The sequence below is a fragment of the Amblyomma maculatum genome, unplaced genomic scaffold, assembly GCF_055883805.1.
Source record: "Amblyomma maculatum isolate TAMU_Amacu unplaced genomic scaffold, ASM5588380v1 scaffold_77, whole genome shotgun sequence".
Lineage (NCBI taxonomy): Eukaryota > Metazoa > Arthropoda > Arachnida > Ixodida > Ixodidae > Amblyomma > Amblyomma maculatum.
The window spans coordinates 18,476-34,003 of NW_028146802.1; the positions used below are offsets into that span (position 1 = coordinate 18,476).

Consider the following 15,528-nt stretch of genomic DNA (forward strand, 5'->3'; position numbering starts at 1 on the left):
ACGACAGTGATGAGTCATTAAAGGCTTTCGCCTTAATTGTTGTGCCATTTCTCACATGCACCACTTAAGAGACTTCATAGATGTCCTGCCTTTTTACCCTTCTGAGTGTTCAAAAAACTATTACGTACATTCACACGTGGAAACCGTAGGGGCCATCAATTTAGTTTTTTGTTACCGGAAACGTCCTCTTATCACCCGTGTAAAATAATATGCACCACCGAGTTATGTTTTCGCCGATTTGTGGCCCCGTTGTGCCAGTGTTTACTCATTGTTTTCTTCAATGTCTGCATACAGTGGGCATTGCACGCTTTACTGCCTTGTTTCGCAGTTTTACACAAAATCCCCCTTTTTTACCACTGAGTAGGCGCGGTCTGTTTGCAACAATTTTGACGCACCAGCTCTCATTGCTACGAATATGACACTATATATTTTGCTCTTTTATAAAAATTTTAGCCCTTAAGGACTACGTTTCAAGCAATCGTCTTCCTTTTGTTAGAAAAACTGTACCTTGCCAACAGGGACATGACTAGGTGGGAGGGACACGAGCAATCCAGTAAAGGGGTTTAACCCAGTTTATATGTTCCTCCCACATATTTCGGCCCCAGTTTACTAACTATAATGATTTACGAACATAATATGATATGCCAACAAGCTAACAAACTTCCATCATAGCCTTTTGCTCTCCTTGACTGGGGCAGTAATTTTGCGGGAAGTTATGACTCGTGCCACCCTGTAAAAAGGAAAAGGGTCTTTGGGAAGATCAGGGGGCATTTGAGCGTTGTCACACGCACAAACTAATCATCATGGTCCGGCTGGTGTGACATAATACGAGAACTCGTGCCAAGTAATCCCAACCGTCTAAACAGGACCCTACTGAAAAATCCTTATAACTTTTGTACAGGAAATCGCATACAGGTTTACTGTACAGAATCTGGGATACAGGATTGTTGGCTGTTTCAGGAAATTCCTGTAGTGCCTTGGAAAGTCCGGAATGAAACAGCGCGGAATGGCCTGTATGGTTGACGGCCCTCGCTTCCGGAAAGAAACGCGTCGCCAGGGTGGAAAAAGCATGAAACAATACAAAATAATACGACTACATAGAAAATAATAAATAAAATAAAAAACTTTTATTACCAATTATGGAATCGAACCTCGGCCCTCATGGTCTTTAGACGGGCACCTTAACCACTACTCTTTTTTTTCAGCATGGTGTTTATTACATGCTTTTAAATTCAGCGTAGAGTTATAAACATTATTTACAGAGTAATCAGCCTGTGGGCGAAACGTCCAATTGGAACATACAACACAACACCACTCAACTAAAATACGACTTAGCACAACTTCACTAAAACGGTGGCAAGTAAAGACAACACATCAAAAATGGCAGCCAGTCAGGTTGATGGTCACTATCTTCGTAAGTGTCTCTAAGCTGGTGTACCATCTGACCAAAATGAGTAGCGGGGGAGATTAGAGGTTCAGCATTCCGGTCCAACATACGAGTTTTCCATGGGCTGTGCAGTCCATGGAGGAAGTTCATGTCAAAGGATTCGTGGTCATGTTCGGTGGTTATCAAATAACGCACATGGTGGCAATTCAAAATAAAGCCTTTCTTCAATGTTCTTTACAGAACGTCCCAAAATAATATTGCATCTTTGCAGGCAATAAACCAGTGTTCGATGGTTTTAGGTGTATCACATAACCGGCAATTAACAGAAGAAACGAAAATATTTTTTTCTGAAGCCACACTTTAAAAGGCAAAACCTTGGTATGAAGTTTAAAGAAAAATGTTTCAGTAGAAGGCGAGATCAGCATTTTGCGCACCCTTTTTAACACATCATGCTCCATATTATTGGAATTGAGTGAACGATTTAAGGGAGGCGGGAACAACATAGATATGAAATTATGGCTTATATTTTTCCGTGAAACAGAGAATAAGTACTCATAAGAAAAGCAAACCGCCAGAAAACGCACTGAATCGTAAATTTCTTTCATGAAACCACATAAAACCAAACCAAGAGACCACTAAGTTTGGAAGAAGGTTCACTAGATTAGTGTGCAGGGATGCTCTGGTAATTGGATGGGAGCTATTACGGAAAAAGAAGCAACGAGCTTCTAACTGTCTGATATAGAGATGTGTCAAACCTAGTCCGCCAGCACAAACAGGCCTGAATAAGTTATCGCGCCTCATAGGCTCAAAACTGGACGACCATATGAGCGTCGCAAACGTTCTGTGAAACCTGTGGATGTAATTCCTCGCGCAATGGAGTACCTGTAAAAGAACAAAGTTTTGTAGCCAGAAACATGTTACATGCCTGTGCTCGACTAAAATTGATAGGCGGTGCGGAACAAAAGTCTGAGCATAGCTTTTGAGTGCCGTGACCCGCTCTTTCCGGTAACGTCCACTAAACTTGAATGCATGAAGGGGAATCGAAGGTATTTAGGGGGAACACGACACCATTCAATTCCAGCATAATAAGTCGGCATTGCTCCCCATGAACCGAACCATAGATCCGAACTCTTAGACTTATTCATTTGAGCGCCAGATACAATCCCAAACAGCTCAATGATGGTTATAATTTTGTCAATGCTGGGTTTGTCTGTGCAGAAAAACGCCAAATCGTCGGCGTACGCAAGCCCTTTCACTTTGTTACTGAAGGCAACATAACCATGGATACTGTGGTGTTGCAGTACACTCAAACAAAGTGGTTCTAGGTAGAGGGCAAAGAGCAGCAGTGACATAGGTTAACCCTGCTTCACGGACGATCGAATTGGCACAGGCTTTGAGAGATCACCGTTAACAATCAAGCGAGTGGAACAGTTGTCGTAACAAAGTTGCACCCCTTTCAGTACAGTTGATTCATCATTTGCACGCTCGAGAAGAGAAAATAGAAACGAATGCCGACACGATCAAATGCCTTCGCAAGGTCAATCTGGAGTAGAGCAAGCTGCTCATAAAAGCCAAAGTAATATTCGATAATTGTACGTGCAATATGCATGTTTTTTGTATGGAGTGTCCACTCAAGCCACACGTCTGATGAGGGCCAATGAGAACCGTCATGGCATACTGTAAACGATTCGATAGAACTTTTGCAAAAATTTTGTAGTCCGCATTTGCCAACGTGATTGGCCTATAGCCATCGACTGAGAGCAATTTTTCTTTATCCGTACTCTTTGGAATTAAGACTGTGTGTTTCCTAGTAAAGGACTGAGGAAGGAACCCCACATCGAAACCTAAAGCGAAGATCTGCAGCAAGATAGGGCTCAGCAAAAGTTGAAAAGTTTTGTAAAACCCGCACGATATGCCATCAGGGCCAAATGTTTTGGAGAGGGGTAATTGGTCAAGTGCGTGCTCTATTTCTTCCAACGTGAAAGGGCCATTGATAAGAGCACAGTCTTCATCTGATAAAGGCGTTATAAGAGCTTTAAAGTTAGCTAGTAGATCCGAATTAGAAGTACCAGAAGCGTCACTGAACAGTGTCGTGTAATAGCTCACAAACACAGAGATTTGTCACACGTTTTCTTTACTAGGGTGCCATTGGACATCATTCCCGGTATCAATTTGGCCGTAGCATTACGGTGCTCATCAAATAGAGCTTGTCGCGTAGGGGTTTCAGGGTGCAATGCACGATTTGTACGAGATGGAACTCGGGCGCCCCATGTATCTTGCAGCGTCCTGTTTTTGTAAGTCACACTTTACCCTAGCAATTTCGTCTAAATATACTCCAGGTGCCTCACATTCTAATTCATAGAGGTAATACAAACTCTTATGCAATGTCCTCTCTTGTAATTTCCTGTAAAATGACCTAACAGACGCAATTTCAATAGATATATCCGCACCTCCTGTTTAAACAGCTCCCATGCAGCAAATATTGGCATGGCACCTGTCAAACACACTTGTAGCTGGGAGCGTATCCGAAAGGCAAACGCCTGATCATTTACAAGTGAAGAATTTAGCTTCTAAAGCTCCCATTGCGGCCTAAATTTTGAACAGTAAGTTCTCCCGAGCCGAGAAACCACCACACAATGATCTGAAAACGAAACCGCTACAGTTTCACACAACAAATCACGGGAAATCAGCGTGGAAGAAACAGAAATCTTGTCTAGGCGCGCGTGGGACCTCCCCTGGATATGCGTGAATAGTGTAGTTGCATGACATGAGGCCCCTGTATCAATGAGTCCTGAATCATCTATAACACGCGACAACACTTCGCCACTTCTGTATCTGTGTACACTAAGCCCAGCACGATAATTCATGCAACATACACAATTAGTCTCCCATTAGCACAACATTCTTATCACAATCTAGGAGGTTAGTCAAGGCTTCAAACGTATCAACACGCTCAGCTGCACTATTAAAAGCATAAATGTTGATAAGTCTTCATGGCTTCCCGTGGAGCAAAAAATCACAACTCATTAGCCGCCCATCAGAGTCAGTATAGTAAGATAAACCAGAATAAGGGAGAGCCCTTCGCAGAAATAGGAAGCTACCCGCCGAAAAACCAATAGCATGCGTCACAATAACATTGTAATCAGACAAAAAGGGTCCTAGTGCCCTCTCTGTGTCCTGCTCACTCAATCTTCGTTTCCTGGACGGCGACAAAATCAAGCCGCCTGCTGCTGAAAAGTCGACGAAGTTGCACCTGCTTCTGATGAGACCTAAAGCCTCCCACGTTCCAAAATAACGGCTTGAGGGGCAAGTTGGTGCTGCATCGTATTCAGAAATGTGGCGCAACAAACACAAACACAAGAGAAGATACACAACACACACGCACATTCAGCGTTGCAAACACTAGCTCCTCAGAGGTCGCCATGGTGACCACACAAGGACTAACTAGGCTTGCATTTGTCTCTCCGGAGACGGCGACGTCGCCTCCGGACCTCCACCACGACTGCGGGAACGCGAACGTTGGCACTTCCCCTTGTGTTTTGACGTGCGCCGGCGGCGGCGATGCTTCACGCTTACCAGATCATCATTTTCACTCGCGTCAGATGCGCATTTTCTCTTGCGCTGATGAAGATGCTCTTCAACAAGAGGGACGGCCTCAGCTGCAGGTAGAGTGGGCTGACCTGCAAGCTCTTCCTCGGCGTTGACCTCCGTGGCTGGAGTAACCGGGGCGGTATCTTTGGCAGCATTAGAACAGGTGGCAGGCTCCTTATCATGTGCCGGATTCGGCGTCTCATATCGAAGCAGCGTCTTACTTTCCTTGGAGTCACCTTGAGGAACAACCGTTGTATTAGCTGTGGTAGCCGTGTCCACAGTAGCAACTGAGAGGACACCAGCCGCGTCAAGCACTTCTGTGGCGTCCATAATATGCTCTTGTATGACGTCTTCCGGTGGCCGCACACAATGCCGCAACTTGTACGCATAGGTAACGATGCACTCTTCTACAATGTGACCGAACCGTCGGCAGTCGTCACAATGCGGAGTACGGCAGTGCCTACGGATGTGGTCAACACGGGTGCATCGGAGGCAGAGCGGTGGCCTCCCTGGTATTAAAACAAGGCTCTGTATACCACAAATAGTCAGTGCATGCGGGACGTCGCCAACGCCGACTCCTTCAGCGAGAGACACAACATCATCCCGGTTCAGCGTTCTCAAATCTTCCATATCCGCCACTTTAAAATTTTCCGTCGAAATGGAAGTCACCTTCCCGTACGCCTGTAGTGCCTCACGTAAGAAGGCATCTTCCAAGCGTTCGGGAAGCCACAGAAGATTCAATTTCACCACGTTTTGGTTCTGGGTCCACAACGACACAACGGCGGCTCTTAACGACAAGATCACCGCAAGCCACCAATTTCTCTTTCGATTGTGCAGACTTGCAGGTGACCATCCATACATGAGACATTTGAAATTGGCCAATTGAACTAATTTCCTTGAGGTCCACAACATTCTGACGGGAGTCTCTGAAGTCTTGTGCCCGGTACGGGCGTCGGGCAAGGTCCGCATGCAAGAAAACGGAGTCAGCGACCAGCTTACCTGTTGGGAGACGGGGCAAAACAATCCGGTATTCATTGCTGCTAGCATTAGCCTGAGCAGTACCTCGTCCAGAGGCCGATTGAAGCCTTTGAGTTGAGAACATCGCGAAACGCAACCGCTTTGAACAGCGTCTTCGTCTTCTTCACTACTCTGTATACAGTGGCTTAGAGTTACAATGGTTGTTATTCAGTATGTGTAGCTAATTTTCCTTTTTCGTACTTCGTATATTTTTTTCGCTGTAGGGTTGATGGCCGTAATTCACTGATCGCCCTTTAAACACGCTGAATCTTTTTCCAGGCTATCACGATGGTTTACAAATGTCTCGTATTTTTATAATGCGTCGCTTTGTTGCAGGCAAACCTCAAGATATAATTTACTAGTGCTGATGTGTTTTTCATCGTCTACGAACGCTTGTAAGTTTTCCTACATACAGAGATATCCGGTGCACTAAATACTTTTAATACAGGGCGTTTCAGCTTGACGTGCTACGAGTGGAGCCGCGACGTCAATGAATACACTTCCAATGAGCGGTCTCAATACGTAAACATTCGAGAACGCGTCGCCCGGTGCGCGGCTATCTGCGCGTCTTTCGATGGTCAGCGATGTTTGTTTATTTTATATCGAGCAGTTTTTTGTCATTGCTAGCGAAACGATACGTTCGTGCTTCCACTTTCGTGTTGAAGGTGGCAGATCTTCAGTCGCAGATATGAAGACGCACCGCAAGATCGTACGAGCTGCAGTGACTGTTGCACGCCCAAAAGCAACGCGACGAACGTACATGCTTCCTAGTGCACACTTCAACGGCTTCGTATTTTCGAGGTATTTGTGAAACAATGCGTGTCTTCGTATAGAGAATAGTTCTATATGTTTGGTATCATGCTTATTTAGTGCGCTGGCGTGTCTGGCATGGTCATTCTGGTTGCGTTTCATCGATCGGCCCGGCTTCTGTTCAGAAGTGGAAAAACTCTGCCCGGTATCAGTTCCGGAAATGACACGTTCGTCCGGTTTCTGGTTAATTGATACAGGCTTAACCGAAATTAAACCGCGCGGAGCTCTCATTTCAAAAATTCCTGTATAGTCCGCGGCCTTTGTTTCACAAGAAAAACTGGACGCCAGGCTGCAGAAATCATGCAGAGCTACAGAATAATACAATAATATTTGAAAACGAAAAAAAAAGAATAAGAAGACAGAAAAATGGAAAAGAAAAAAATTTGCGCGTTTTTTAGACTTCGGTCTTCTCGGTCAGCAAGCACGCACTTTAACCCCTACACCACGGAAGCATACGGAGGCAGCGGTTATATTTCTGCTTATGTAGTCTACGCTGCTCTTTCGTAGTTTGTGTATTTTTGTAGCCTGTAGAATTTGTGGTTGTAATTGAACGATCGCCATTCAAACACGCTGAATCTTTTTCCGGGCTATCACGCAGGGTTATCCGTGTCCCGCATGTTTACAATGTATCGCTTTCTTGCAGACAAAGCTCGGGATGTCACAATTTACTAGTGCTTATGTGTTTTGTCATCGTCTTTGAACGCGCGCAATTTTGCTACATATAGATATATGCGGTGCACCAACTCTTGTAATACTACTTGTTTTAGCTTCACCTGCTGCCAGCGGAGCCGCTACATCAATGAACTTACTTCTGACCAAGTGTTTTGCGTACGTAAACACTCGAGGAAGCGACTCCCAATGTCCGGCTGACCTGTGCATATTTCGATTGTCAGCGATATGTTTCATTTATTCTCGAGCGTATTTCATCCTCGCTAACGAAACACTACGTTCTTGCTTGCACTTTCGCGTTGAAGGTGGCAGATCTTCAGTCGCAGATATGAAGATGCACCGCAAGTTCGTACAAGCTGTAGCGACTGTTGCACACGCAAAAGCAAAACGCGATGCGTTTGTGTACTTGCTAGCGCACCCATCTTCTTATCTTCTAGGTATTTGAGAAAAAACGCGTACTCCACATATACAGAAAAGTTGTAACGTATAATATGTATGGTTTCATGTTTATTTAGCACAAAGACATGTTCCGACGTGGTCATCCTGGTTGAGCTTCACGATCCGCCCGAATTGTGTTGAGAAGCGAAAATACTCTGTCCCGTGTCAGTTTCATTCATATCGGGTTTGTCCGGTTTCTGTTAAACCTGACGTGGCCTGTCTTGTGTATGAGGTCAATACAGGACTGGTCCGCCATTTCATATCCATACCGGACTGGGATGTCATGTATGAGATGCATAATGGAAATGGTCCGCCCTGTATTAACTCTATACCGGACCGTACCGTCCGGATTCAAACTCATGCCGGACATGACCTGTCCGAAATAAACCCGAGTAAGCTTCGTACAGGACTGGTCACACCGGAATGAAATTTATACGGGATAATACAGGAGCGGTTCAATCCCGTTTGTCGCGATATGGGATTTTTCTCTAGGGGAAGCACATGTAGCCGCAGCGGTGGCTCTGTAGCTTTGGCGTTCGGCTGCTAGCTGACCCCAAGATCATCGGTCAAATTCTTGCAGTGCTAGAGAATTTTTATGGGAACAAAAAGCAAATATACCCTGGTTCTGTGCAACGTCGGTGGTTTAAATTAAACGGATCCCTCCACGAGGGAGATTACGCATATTCCATGTGCAGCTTCAGAACATACAACAATGCACACCATTCCATATCAAGATAGCCCCACATGGTTTAGAGTCTATCTCATATCGTTGCCCAAGTTAGTCATGAGAGGAATGTAGACATAGGTAGAGTTTGCAATGCCAGAGTCCAGTTAGTGTAAGCTTCCGTACAAGCTTAGTACAAGGCGATGCTTCATGGCGCCTGCCTTCTTGGTTCGTTTACTGCTTGCACTCTACTATATTTTGAAAGAATTTCAAAATTAATTAAACTTTGTAATGATGTACCTATGACAATGACTAGTCTACTTTGTGAACAACAGCTGTGAGTACACTTAAGCTCCGCCATCAAGGGCTGCGTGCATGTAGTCTTTGCTCGCTTATTTACCATTTATCAATCCCCAAATTCCTGCCTCTAATATATCATGCATATTGATTAGGTACAGTACAAAGTAATTACGTCCTCCAGCTACCGGTCGTCCCTATTGCAAAAACCAGTGCCACTGGTCCCAGCGCCCCAGCGCCATACCTGATTATGGTCCCAGTATGACGCTGGAAACTGGGCGCACTGGAACGCGGCATACTGACGCTTTGCACTGGCGGCACTGTTCGCCCGGAGAAAAAAAGGCGTGGGATAGAAATTAAATAGTAAAAAGTAACGAAACAAGTTAGGTCCATAAAAAAAACCTAAAAACTGAGTAAAATAAAGAAAAAAAAAATGACAGCACCAAACGCGCTTCGAACTCAGTTCCTAGGCACATACTAACCCGTAGCTCAGCACGCTAACCACTAGGCCACGCCGAGAATTTTTTTTTCTTTATTGCATGGAAAAACTTCCGTAAAAAGGAACAACTCCACTTACTTAAACATGTCCATGTCTAAAGTTACCGGGCTGCTTAATACGAGCCCGTCATATCCTCAGCCCGACAATGCACAATCATTAGAACATCAAAAGTCTGGGAGACATACACATGCGTCTAGATACGGCATCCAGTTTGGAGGTTCTTCACGTGCAGCATATACACTTCTCACCAAAGCACACTGCTCCCGAAACACGGATTTGGACGATCTTGGTGGCTCTGCATGCCTGTCGATCATGCGGCTTTTCCAAAGGCTGAACAGTCCCATCAACACAAATAGATCGTAAGGCACGACAGAGTTTTTGTCAGGAGGCAAAAATCTAATTGTATAAGGCGTAATTTCAATGTCCTTTTTAAGAGTTCTTTGTAGTATGTCCCAAAAACACATAGCATCACGGCACAGAATAAAGCAATGCTCAATTGTCTCAGGCACGTTACAGAGACGACAATTTACCGACCAGGGCACAAACATCTCCTTATTGTGAAGAAATGTCTTGACAGGCAACGTCGCTGTATGTAATTTGAAAATGAAGGTTTTTGCAGCTGCCTGAATGCACATTTGGCTAACACGCTTTAGAACAGTGGTGTCCAAAAACCCCAGATAAGGCTGCCGATACAACGGTGTAGGGAACAGACTCAGTGAGAGCCTGGGTCATCTGCTTTCTCGAGAGGCTATACAGGTAATCTACAGAGAAACGCACAGTGAGAAAATTGAAAGTGTCAGCAACCTCCTTAAGGAGTATCCATAAATGCCCCTCACGAGCCTGCCCAGTTGGTGCGAATAAGTAAGGCAAATGTGGACTAAGGCGCCTTATGAGCACAGTTACAAGAAACGGATGGTTTGCCGATTTGAAAAAGAAAAAACGGGAGACAAGTTGATGCACAAACAAGTGAACAAGGCAAACTCCACCAGACTCTAAGGGAAGAAACAAGTTGTCACGCCGCATGGGCTCCCATTGAGAGCGCCACACAAATGTTGCAAATATTCTGTGTATAACTTGTACTTTGCTCCTCGCACAATGCAGGACTTGAAGGACATACGCAAGCTTTGCAAACAAAAATATGTTATAGACCTGTGCCCTAGCAAACACTGAGAGTTCCCTACCCATCCAAGCCTGCGTTTGTCGCCGCATAGGCACGATTTGTGAATCCCAGTAGGCTGCGCTGTTACGAACTTGGTGCAGCGGAACCCCTAGGTACTGAAGAGGACTACAGTCCCAGCATATGCCTCCAAACTGGCTTGGTCTAGTGCCCCAGTGTCCCAACCAAAAACCTTTGGATTTATCGAAATTAAGGGCCGCGCCTGATACATCGCAGAACTGTTCAGCCAAGTGTTCAAGTACACTCTTTTCGTCAGAACAAAAGAGGGCGATATCGTCCGCGTAAGCTAAAATCTTAACTTCACATTGAGCCAGAGAGAAACCACGGATGGCTGCACTGTTAATTACACTGAGACAGAGGGGTTCCAGATATAAGCCAAACAACAGTGGAGACAGTGGACATCCTTGACGAACAGATGATTCCAGTGGTATTGGTTTCGTTAGCTCCTGATTAACAATTAGTCTTGTATACGAGTTCATATAGCACAGCCTTATGCCTTTGAGCAAAACGTCACCAATGTTTGCATTCTCCAAGACCGCGAACAAGAAATTGTGCCGAACTTTATCAAACGCCTTCGCCAGGTCAATTTGAATCAGAGCTACTTGGCCTGTCTCATCTGATACTGTCTCGATTACTGAACGTGCAATATGGATGTGTGTTTGAATACTGCGCCCTCTGATACCACACACCTGATGCGAACCTATCAAGTCCATGATAACCAGGTGCAAACGAGAACAAAGGACCTTGGCAAAAATTTTGTAATCAACATTACAGAGGGAAATTGGACGATATCCTTCAACAGTTTTCAACCGATTAGTATCTTTGCTTTTGGGTATTAATATTGTGTGGCCTGAATAGAAAGTGGGAGGCAGGAAACCCACATCATAAGATGCTTGGAATACTTCCATCAAAACAGGCATTAGGCAAGGCGAAAATGTTTTATAAAATTCGCTAGTAATACCATCTGGGCCAGGAGATTTCTGGTTCTGAAGGTCTGAAATGGCTGATTTAATTTCTTCCAAAGTGATGGGTCCCTCTACTACAGCACATTTCTCGTCGTCTAGTCGAGGAAAGTTCTCAAGTAAGTAATTATAATCGAAACCCTGATTTGGATCTTTACAACTGCCGAACAGCTTTCGATAATAATCATAGAAAGCATCAAGAATACTAGGAGCATCACTATATGTGCAACCACCATACTGAATTTCCAATATTTCCTTCGTAAGAGCATTCTCTCTTTCATCACTGAGGGCCCGACGTGAAGGTTGCTCGTCAAGAAACCTTCGAGTCCTAGATCTTATTAGGGCCCCCTTGTATCTTTCCGTCGCAATTTGTTGAAGCTCTGCCTTTACGTTATTAATTTCTTCAACATAGGCACCCGGGCTAACCCTCTCTAGCTCATGTAGCTCAGTTAGAGTGCGCCCAAGCTCACGAAGGTGGTGTCTCTTTAGGAACGCGATTCTTGCAGAGGCTTCAATTGCTAAGTTTTTGGTTTCCTGTTTGAACAAGTCCCATTTTTGAAAAACTGACAGATCCAATGTTTGCATTGGATACACGCCGAGAACTGGATTTCTTCGAAACATTTGTGCATTTTATGTCATGACCCGCATTTATAAGGTTGGGACTTTATGTTTCGCAGTCTACAGGTTATCGCTACCGCTCTAACAATTACAACTTCTTGATCATTGGAGCTTGCTGTCTGCTTTTAGGACTTGCAAATGATGTTCTGGGTGCCTTTGCGCGCTATTTTGTGCACTGGAATCATTTTAACATGTGGAGTTTGACATCGCTGGCAAATTTACCAACGCCGGCTCTTCGGTGGTGCTCTGCTACCGTGGGCGTAATTTTCGCTGAACACGGAGCTTTAGTACAAACCTTCAAAGAAAAAAGTGCGACCAAGCTTCAATACCGGCAAGTGCCGCAGCGATGACCCTATATTGCGAGTAACTATAAACCTTATTTGTATGTAAACATTTCGGGAAGCGTTGCGATGACAGAGGGCTCGGCTGCTTCATACGCAGAGTAAGAAGGAGCGCAAAAGTTTGAGAAACACGCCAAATATTATGCATTACAAGCGCTGTGTGTTGTTGTTTTTTCTCTTATGGGCCCATCGCTCGGTAAACTACTCTCTTCCTCGTTTTAGTTTTTCTTTCTGCTGTTTATACTGGGCCGTGGTGCAGGCTACGATCGCCTGCGATTGAGCCCGCATTTAACATTTTTGTAGTAATCATTGTGTTAGAGTGCCCTTAAAATCAGCTGTGAAGTTTGTTATGCTTGGTAGCCCACATTATTCAATTCCAGCTTTAGTTGTGCGTTAATCGTCAGTGTGTCATGAGATAGAGGCGCGGCAGTCATGGTCTCTCTCGAAACGATCGAAACGACCTATCGAAACATGGAAACTCTAGAAAAAAAGACACTGCCTTTGTTTTCTTACAAATGCGCAACGCCTTCGAAGCAAAAAGCGCTTGCTTGAACCATATTTTTCATATGCGCCCCGATAGTCGATTGCGAGTACGCTGTTGCCCTGTTGGCCCCTGAGGGATGCTACTCCGGGTGACGCCGCTGGCCGCACCGCCTATACTGGGACACTGGGACCAGTGCGGCTCCAGTGCACATACAGCGCTTATCCCAGTGCATCGCGGATGCCAGCGACCCACCCAGCGTCAAAAAGCTAATACCAGCGTTTTTCTTCCATCGCACCAGTGCAACCAGTGTCTTCCCGTTACTGCTCCAGTGAATATCGCAGACCTCCAGCGTGCCCAGCAGATCCAGTGCAAAACCAGCGCGGAAATCGTACTGGTTTCGCACTGGAGACGCTGGTTTTTGCAATAGGGGTAGGTTACCGTCCGACATACACAGCCCCGCTTTAACCAAGCCGTATGAACTTGCCTGCGTGGCCTGGGTGTAGCTTACCTGACTCAACATCAAAGAGCACTATAAGGTTGACTCTTATTTCACTTTTCCAGCTCCAGTGAAAAACGACTTGACAACTTCAAACTTTCCGACGTCATGTAGTCTCGTTAAGTGCTCGGCCTAGTCAGCTGCAAGCTCCCACCTGCTCATTGTACATATGGCATAGATGGGCGCGTGATTGTCGTTTACATTTTTCTGGATGGCCGCAAGACTCGTTTTGTCAACGTGTACGCGCCAGTCACGCGTAGTCTGACAAACGAGTTCTTTCGATCCATCATGACATACTTTCTCGACGACGTGCCCCACTTTCTGCTCGGGGATTTCAATTGTGTTTTAGACACAATGCGCGACATCAGGGAGCCTGGTCAGGGCGCCTCCAATTACCACGCGAAAGAACTTGGAAAACTAGTGCGATCATTACGCTTAGAGGACGCGTGGGGCACTCTTCAAAGAGACAATTTCGAGGCAACACGAGTCTGGGGCCAGAGCGCAAGCCGAATAGATCGAGTTTACATCCCCTCCGCCATGGCACCTGACTTGCTACAGTGCGAGGTATTGCCTTTCCCACCAGGCCTTAAACTAAGTCATCACTTCTCGGTTACTCTGCGCCCTGTGCCGTGCAAACAGCCCCCTGATGTGGCGCATGGATGCAGCGGTACTACGCGATGAACAGTGTTTCACTGATATACGCCGAGAGTTGTGCTTATCTGTGGCAGCAGTTAGTGACATAACACCTGTTACCTGGGACGCGCTGAAAACACGCTGGCGCGATGTTCTTGTGAGTGCGGGGAAGGCGCGGCGTGTCGGCATGACGACCATGCTGAATGACGTTCTGCGCCGTATGCGCATCGTACGGGGCGGCGAAACGCTTACGTTCGCGATATCTCGAGACGCTGCGCGCGCGTTATCACCGCATCCTCGAAGACAGTCCTCGCGCATCACTCTTAGCGGGACCAGCAAACGTGCCGCTTGAGGATGCCGCGGACCTTGGACATGCTCGAGCCGTTGGCCAGCGCAGTAACAGGCGAACGCGCGTGGAGAGCGTCACGTTTGCGGACGGTACGACGTCTTCAAAACCCGCGGACACCCGCAAATCGATTACCTAGCATTTCGCTGCCCTCTTTTTGTCACAAGGCCTCTACCAGGAAGCGCATTTTCAAGAAACTGTCGGTTCCTTCTGTGGGCCGCTTCCTCAACTTCCAGAAGACGCATCTTCGGCACTTTGGAGGAGGTGCGTTGTGCCTTAGGCGCCATGAACCAGTCGACCGCTCCCGGTCCTGACGGACTTGTAACCGGTTTTTATTCTACTTTCTTTGACATCCTCGGTCCTTTACTTAAGCTCGTAAATTGTTTCCTCGAGAGCGGCACCAAGCCACCCTCGTTCAGTGCCGGTCGTATCGTTCTAATACCGAAGGAGGGCATGACGCCGTCGAGTCCCTCATCGTGGCGACCGATTACCCTCCTTAACACCAACTATAAGCTCGTAGCCACATTGCTAGTCCGTAGGGTGAGAATCTACCTTCAGGACTTGGTTAGCCCATGCCAATCCTGTTCGGTACCTGGACGATCGGTGTTCGCTTCGCTGACACTGACGAGAGACGTCTTCGAATACGCCTGTGCCAAACAGATCACTGGAGCTTTTGTTTCCTTGGACCAGACAAAGGCCTTCGACTGCGCAGAACATGGTTACTTGTTAGCTGTGCTCCGCTCATTTGGATTTCCTGACGAATTCGTTCAGCTCCTACGCGGCCTTTACACAGATCTTAGCAGTGAACTAGTACGGAATGGCGGAATTGCCCGCAACTTTCCGATTACGCGGGGAGTGCTTGTCAGGGGTGCCCGCTCTCTCCGGTACTCTTCATACTTTCGCTCGACCCGCTGCGGCGTAGGGTCGCCGCGGACAGGCGTATTCGAGGTTTTCCAACGGTAGGACAGGAGACTGTCGTTGTATCTGCATACGCGGACGACATTTCACTCTTCGTGCGCGACAATGACAGCTTCATTGTTTTTTTTAACATCTTTTAAGAATACGCAGCTGTATCAGGAGCGCAGCTCAACCCGAAGAA

The 15,528-nt window shown here is 46.2% G+C and overlaps 1 pseudogene; it reads right to left on the reverse strand.

The window, feature by feature from the left end:
- Positions 1–4,454: 4,454 nt before the first annotated feature.
- On the reverse strand, positions 4,455–7,154 carry LOC146170680 (uncharacterized; annotated as a pseudogene).
- Positions 7,155–15,528: the final 8,374 nt, after the last annotated feature.